The sequence below is a fragment of the Rana temporaria genome, chromosome 9 (genome assembly GCF_905171775.1).
Source record: "Rana temporaria chromosome 9, aRanTem1.1, whole genome shotgun sequence".
Classification (NCBI taxonomy): Eukaryota; Metazoa; Chordata; class Amphibia; order Anura; family Ranidae; genus Rana; species Rana temporaria.
Genome location: NC_053497.1, coordinates 21,026,378 through 21,034,826, shown reverse-complemented (window position 1 = coordinate 21,034,826; position 8,449 = coordinate 21,026,378).

Genomic DNA, 8,449 nt, shown 5'->3' with positions numbered 1-8,449 from the left:
ATTTTGGCACTTCTCTCCTTCATGTAAAAATCAAATTTTTTTTGCTAGAAAATTAATCAGAACCCCCAAAAATTATATATTTTTTTAGCAGACACCATAGGGAATAAAACAGCGGTCATTGCAACTTTTTTTCTCGCCCGGTATTTGCACAAAAAAACGGTTTCATGAATTAAAAAATACTGTGATGGACTTGAAACTAAAATGAAAATTTTATGTTATGATTAGAACCACTAACATGTTTCTCGGTTTATATTCCTTTAATTCCCTTTTATATTGTTTTTAATACCTTTTTATATGCATATGTATGTATGAGAATGATCAATACTGCTCATTTTCCTTGATAAGATTTGTCAGATATCAGGAATGATATATGATGGTTTTTAAAGTAATGAACTCAGCATTGAAAATACAAAGGAAAGTTCAGTCTCCATTTTCTCTTTTTGCTTCTCATCTTTCAAATGTGTGTTTGGCTCATCCCCCCCACTGCATTCCTGGAAAGCTTTTATTCCAAGGCCCCTTCTCGTCCCTTGCTCAGTTGGAAGAGGAAGTTACCCCTCCCCCTTGTCTGCCTCACTGAGAAAACTCTTCTATGCCTAAATGACACGTGGATTTTTCAAGAAGAACATGGAATAGACTTGTAAGGAGAAACCATCCCTATATAAACTGGTCAATGAGGGTTCCCATGCTGAGTACAAGGGGGTGGGTGAAATGGGTGTGAATTGTATGGGTTGACCAATGAGAATGCATTTTGTGATCTTGTGCTGATAATAAAAGGAACTGCCCAGTTGGCAGCCATTCTCTCTGCTGGTTGAAATGTTGGAAGGTGAGATGTGGTCTGTTTTGTCTATAGATTGCACCATAGTAATTTGAATCAAACGGTAGAATGGTTTTCCTCCCTGAGAAATTGTGTCAGGGAAATTAATTAATCTACATCAATACCAAAACAGTAAAGTTAGCCCAATTTTTTTGTATAATGTGAAAGATGATGTTACGCCGAGTAAATAGATACCTAACATGTCACGCTTTAACTTTTAAATGATTAAAAGAGGCACATCTCAGTATGCAGACATCTGGGGTAAAGCTGTCCACATAGAACATGGGTCTTCAACCTCCAGTTGTTCAGGAACTACAATTCCTATCATGCATAGTCATGTCTGTGAATGTCAGAGTTTTACAATGCCTCATGGGATGTGTAGTTCTGCAACAGCTGGAGGGCCTTAGTTTGAGGATCCCTGACATAGACCATTCTCTTCACCGTCGGTTCTCACTGTCAGTTTGCAATCATGAACAGAAAGACTACCCTGCAGTAGAGCGATTTGAAAGCGAGGCTTGAAGAGCTCATGGAGCGCAGCCTGGAAGGGATGACATCAATGGCGGTGAGGAGGACGATCTATGTGGAACAGCTTTACCCCAGAGCCCTGCATACTTAGATGCGCCTCTTTTAATCATCAACCATGTGAGTTGCTAAATGTTGTACCTTCATTAAATGTAACCATATTGCTACACTTAGAAGCTCCTCTCTTCTTGTTTATACTCAGTTGTGACATGAAACTACTCTTATATCAAGATATCGCTTGTATATCAAGTCACAGGGCCAGATCCACAGACGAAGTATGCCGGCGTCTGTAGTCGGCTTTTTCCGGCGTATAGTTAAAGCTGGTATTTTGCGGCGTATAGATAGACTTGCCATGTTAAGTATGGCCGTCGTTCCCGCTTCGAAATTTGAAATTCTTTTTTTTTTTTGCGTAAGTCGTCCATGAATCGGGATGGACGTAACTCACGTCTAAGTTAAAAAAAATTACGTCCTAGCGACGTCATTTAGCGCAATGCACGGCGTGAAATTTCGGGACGACGCATGCGCAGTTCATTCGGCGCAGGGACGCGCTTCATTTAAATGAAACCCGCCCCCAACCTGCCCAATTTCAAATCCGCCGCCAGAAATACACTACGCCGCCGTAACTTACGGCGAGAAATCGCTGAGGATTCGAATATACGCCAGGTAAGGTACGGCGGCGTAGTGTATCTCTGATACGCTGCGCCGATCTAAATGTATGTGGATCTGGCCCAAAGTTTATAAAAAAAAAAAAAATTTGCTTGTCTTGCAAAACACTCTTAAACCAAGTTACCCTCAACTTGGTTTTACTATATTTTATTTGGAATATACAAAGAGAAAAACAAAAACGGATTAAAAAAATGACATGGGTCATGAATTCCACATCCATAACAACGAATCAACTTTTTAACCAAATACAAGAATATCGCGAAACATAAACTCCCGTTTTTGACCACAGGATTTGGCAGACAAATGACCGGAGCACTTTTTGCGCTTTGGCACTGCGTCGCTTTAACTGACAATTGCGCGGTCATGCGACGTGGCTCCCAAACAAAATCAATGTCCTTTTTATCCCACAAATAGAGCTTCCCTTTGGTGGTATTTGATCACCTCTGCGGTTCTTATTTTTTTTGCTATAAACAAAAATAGAGCGTAAATTTTGAAAAAAAAGCAATATTTTTTACTTTTTGCTACAATGAATATCCCCCCAAAATATATATATGTAGCGCTACCCCCTTCAGGAGCCACTGGTTGATTTGGGATCGGCGTATTAAGTTACCTCTTATCGTTGTCTAGGGGTGATGGTAGTGAGTAGAGCAGTAAACGAATGTCCAATCTGCTAAATAGATTTTCTGAATGCTTTATTTCTCGGCCCAACACGACCAACATCAACATGAGGTAGGACAGGAAAGGTTGATGAGGTAAGAAAACCTTGCAGTATCAGGCTTTGGATAGAAGACGAGTAGTAGTAGTAGTAGATACAGTTCGTCGCCACTCCAGCCAGAGTGGGTGAAGTGCCCCCGGACAGACCCCTGCCACGAGCCTGGCAGCCGAAATGTCACTTTAAGGTTGCTGGGAGGAGCAGGTCTCTGCCACAGACCTAGCTCTGAGGGGGGCCTCTGCCACAGGCCTAGAACTTGGATGAGCTAAATGGTTGAGCGTATCCTCCCAGTAAATTTGCGCTAGGGTCACCGTATGACAGTGGAAGTGCACCCGTCAATGTCCCGGTCTCCAGATCCCCGATGGTTCGTTCAAGCCCTTTTGGATAACCTGCCTCCGGGTTCTCCTCAAGCCGACCCCCCACCGAATGGCATACAGCCTGGGATCTCCTCAGTAGAAGGGGGACCCAGTCAGTCAGTGGGGCCTCTCTGTGGCATCAGTTGCTCCAGGCTAGGAGGGCCCAGAGTCAGGAACTCCGCGTTGCGCGCGACCCCAGGCCAGGTAGGCCATAGTGGTGGGGCCCGCGATGTGCGCACACCCTAAAGGTGGGTGCTGCACCCGGAACCAGGAAACCGCGAAGAACCAAGAACAACGGCCTCCGCCACAGAAATACTCTCCCCCAGAATGCCCCAGGAGGGAAAACTCCTCTAATTGGCTGCTGAGGAAAAGCGGCTCCGCCTGGACCTCTCTGGTGCCACCTGCCGCCCAGGGATGGTACCGCATCCCTAGAACGCAGTCTAGCACACAGAACAATCCAGATTTGGCGACAGCCAAATTTGACATAATTCAGAATGAGAGCAAATTATATCTCTCATTCCACACTAACTTTAGCGTAGTGCCCTTACTGAAAGTAAAGGGGGCGCTACATATATTAAAAAATCCTCAATTTAGGCCGGTATGTATTATTTTACATATTTTTGGTAAAAAAAATTAAAAAAAAATAAAAAAAATCGCAATAAGCGTTTACTAATTGGTTTGCGCAAAATTTAAATAGCTAGATTCAGGTAGGCAGGCTTATCCTTGCGGCGGCGTAGTGTATCGTGTTAACACTACGCCGCCGTAAGTTAGCGAGGCAAGTACATGATTCACAAAGTACTTGCCTGCTAAGTTACGGCGGCGTAGTGTAAATGCGGCAGGCGTAAGCGCGCCTAATTCAAAATAGGCTGAGGGGGCGTGTTTTATGTTAATTTGGGTTGACCTGACGTGTTTGACGGTTTTTTGGAACGGCGCATTCGCCATCCGTGTACATATCCCAGTGTGCATTGCGGCTAAGTACGCCACACGGTCCTATTGGTTTTGACGTGGACGTAAATCCCTATTCACAGACGACTTACGCAAACGATGTAAAATTTTCAAATTTCGACGCGGGAACAACAGCCATACTTAACATTACTATTCCAGCTATTTGATGGAATAACTTTAGGCCTAATAATGCGTTACGTAAACGGCGTATCTGTTCTGCGTCGGCCGGGCGTACGTTCGTGAATAGGCGTATCTAGTGATTTACATATTCTACGCCGACCGCAATGGAAGCGCCACCTAGCGGGCAGCGTAAAAATTACACTTTAGAATACGACGGTGTAAGACACTTACGCCGCTCGTATCTGAGCCTAATTTAAGCGTATCTGGTTACCAGAATACGCTTAAATTAGCGCCGGCGCACATTCAGACTTAGGCTTTTTTTACTAGTAATGGCGACGATCTTCAATATTTAGCGGGACTGCAACATAATGGCGGACACATTGAACACCATTTTGGGACCCTTGTCATTTAAACAGCGATCAGTGCTATAAAAATGCACAGATCACTGTGTAAATGACACTGGCAGGGAAGGGGTTAACCAGTAGAGGGCAAGGAAGGGGTTAAGTGTGTCCTAGGGAGTGATTATAACTGTGTGAGGGCGGGGCTTACTGTGATACGACAGTGATCACTGCTCCCGATCACAGGGAGCAGACGATTAGTGTCCTGTCACTAGGCAGAACAGGGAGATGCCTTGTTTACAAAGGCATCCCCCTGTTCTGCAGCACCGTGACACGATCGCGGGACACTGGCGGACATAGAGTCTGTGGGTCCCGTGGGCATGGTCATGGAGCTTGGGGCAGGAATACAGCAAATTTAAAGGAATGTATATATACGCCCATTTGCCTGTCCGTGCCATTCTGCCAACGTAAAAGTGCATGCGGCAGTCAGCAAGTGGTTAAGCATCTACCGTATGGGTCTTCAAACTACGGCCCTCCAGTTGTTCAATAACTACAATTCCCATCATGCATAGTCATGTCTGTGAATGTCAGTGTGTTACAATGCCTCATGGGATGTATAGTTCTACAATTGCTGGAGGGCCGTAGTTTGAGGATCCCTGGTCTAATGTTAAGACAGGTTAATTTGGATAGTAAGCAGACTGGTCAGTAAATTTAGCTGGGAATTTCTTTGGTTTTGTTCTGCATGCATTGCCCTTCCATGCAGTGGCGTCACTAGGGTTGGTGTCACCCGGTGCGGTAAAACATGGTGTCACCCCCCTCTGTCTAGGCTGCCCAGCACCAAGCAGGCAGCGCACGGGGCGCACCCCAAACCAGCCCCTGTAAATGATAGTATAGGACAGTATAGTGGCAGGTTAGGGTAGTATAGAGTGGTATAGTGGCAGGTTGGTGTAGTGGGGTGGTATAGGACAGGTTAAGGTGGTATAGGGCATGTTGGGGTGATATAGGGTAGTTTGGGGGGTATAGGGCAAGCTAGGGTTGCATAGGGCAGGTTGGGGTGGTATAGGGCAAGTTAGGGTGGTACAGGGCAGGTTGGGGTGGTATAGTGCAAGTTAGGGTGGCATAGGGCAAGTTGGGATGGCATGGGAAAAGTTGGGGTGGTACAGGGCAAGTTAGGGTAGCATTGGGCAGGCTGGGGTGGTATAGGGCAAGTTATGGTGGCATAGGGCAGATTGGGGTGGTACAGGGCAAGTTGGGGTGGCATGGGAAAGTTTGGGGTGGTACAGGGCAGGCTGGTGTGGTACAGGGCAAGATGGGGTGGTACAGGGCAGGCTATGGTGGCACAGGGCAGGCTGGGTGGTACAGGGCAGGCTGGGGTGGTACAGGGCAGGCTGGGGTGGTACAGGGCAGGCTGGGGTGGTACAGGGCAGGCTGAGTGATATAGGGCAGGCTGGGGTGGCACAGAGCAGGCTGGGGTGCTACAGGGCTGGCTGGCAGGCTTCCACTGTTGGGCTACATATTGTAAAAATATGTTTTTGTAAACAAAAAAATGCAACTAAAAATCAACTATGCTCTGATCTGCTTTACCCAACTAACACCTGAATATCGCTTCTCTGACATGCATTGAGTGGAAGAGAGGAAACATTTGTGCAGAATATGTTGTTTGATGGAGTGATAGTAAGTAGTTTTGAATGAACGATTTTTTTCAGCTGAAAAGCACTTTACATTTGTATAGCTCATTTCAACTAGATTCATTAACGTATAATTTTTATGAAAGCCGCCCACGTGTGAAGTTAGACCTCCATGATCGAAAGAACCAAAATCCAATGTACAAAAGGGACAGTCAGGCTGCAATCTGCACCCTTCATGCCTAAGCCTTTTTCTGACATTTGTTAAAATCAGTATTTTTTGCTAGAAAAGAACCTCTAAACGTTTATATATATATATATATATATAGCAGAGACTCTAGAGAATGTGTGTGATGTCATGACCGGTGGCGGCAAGTGGTTTTTTGTTTGGGGCAAAACCCCACCGCCCCCCCTCACTGTCTGCCGGTCCACCTGGCATTGGCATGGATTGGGCATCGGTGGGCATATCGGGCAGCGGCGGGGATCAGGGGCATCAGGCTGCGGCGGACATCGGGCAGCGGTTCCTGTGTCTCCTCCTTGCATCTCCTCCCCTCCGAGGCATCCAATAGGATCGCCTGTCCTTTCAGCCACTTGAGTGACGGGTATCAGACCCGCTTCCCAATTGGCTGGGAGGAGGATCAGTGTTGCAACAGCGCAACACAACTGGGTGGGAACCAGACGCAATGCACTGCGCCCCAAGCCCACCCTATTTTGAAGCCTATTAGAGCCTCTGGGTCTAATCGGGTACTTTAAAAAATAGCCCCCCCGCCCACCCCGGCCATAGGAATTAATGCGGCCAGCATCCTGAAAGGCGCTGGGCGCATAGATAGGGAGGACGGAAGCTCATGTGTACTTACAATGGACAGGCCACCCCTGATCATGACATTGCTTCCAGGTTACTAGATCTAAGACCCGATCAAAGCCGGCTTAGTTCGGGTCTATGGCCAGCTGGTCTCCCGCTGCCGGCTGATAGCTCAAACGTCTCGGTGGGATGGGAGAGCCAGAGTGAGCAAGGGAAGGCAGTGGGAGGAGGTGGGGGACACCTCCCACTGCTTGTAATAACAACCGAGTGGCTGATTAGCCACATCAGTTATTACAAGAGAGCCAACCCTCAGCTTTAAGCTGCAGGCATCACCCCGGTGCAATCCCTTGAAGCCAAAGTCATTATGTTGGCGTCAAGGGGTTAAAAAAAGGGTTCTGTTGAAACCAAACCATGGTCAGGTAGACCAACTAAAATGTCAGCCACAACTGCCAGGAAAATAGTTTGGATGCAAAGGAAAACCCACAAATAACTTTAGGTGAACTGCGGAACTCTCTGAAAACATGTGGTGTGGGTGTTTCAAGATGCACAATAAGGAGGCACTTGAAAAAAAGATGCATGGTCCAGTCGCCAGAAGAAAGACATTACTACGCAAATGCCACAAAGTATCCGCTTACAATATGCCAAACAGCACAGAGACAAGCCTCAAACCTTCTGGCACAAAGTCATTTGGAGCGATGAGACCAAAATTTCGCTTTTTGGCCACAACCATAAACACTACATTTAGAGAGGAGTCAACAAGGCCTATGATGAAAGGTCCACCATTCCTACTGTGAAACACGGAGGTGGATCGCTGATGTTTTGGGGATGTGTGAGCTACAAAGGCACAGGAAATTTGGTCAGAATTGATGGTAAGATGAATGCAGTATTTATCAAAAAATACTGGAGGAACATTTGCATTCATCAGCCAGGAAGCTGCGCATGAGACGTACTTGGACATTCCAACGTGACAATGATCCAAAAAACAAGGTCAAGTCGACCTGTCATTGGCTACAGCAGAATAAAGTGAAGGTTCTGGATTGGCCATCTCAGTCTCCTGACCTCAATATCATTGAGCCACTCTGGGGAGATCTCAAACGTGTCGTTCATGCAAAACAGCCCAAAAATGTACAGGAACTGAAGGCTTTTTGCCCAGAGGAATGGGCAGCTTTACCATCTGAGGAGATAAAGAGCCTCATCCACAAATACCACACAAGACTTCAAACTGTCATTGATGTTAAAGAGGGCAATACACAGTATTAAGAACTGGGGTATGTAAACTTTAGTGTCAATTATTAAACACAGTTGATTGATAATAAATGGCTTCATCCAAACACTAACCACGAGTAAAGGAAAGGTTTATGTGTTATCATTCATATTCTCTGAAAAATTACCAAGAAATCATAAAATTCTGCCAGGGTATGTAAACTTATGAGCACAACTGTAAGTAATTTGTTTGTATAGGATTTTTTTTATTTGACATTTATGTTGGCAGTATGTTTTAGTACATCTACACTGACGCAAAGGTCATGCGTTTTGTTGGTTGCATACT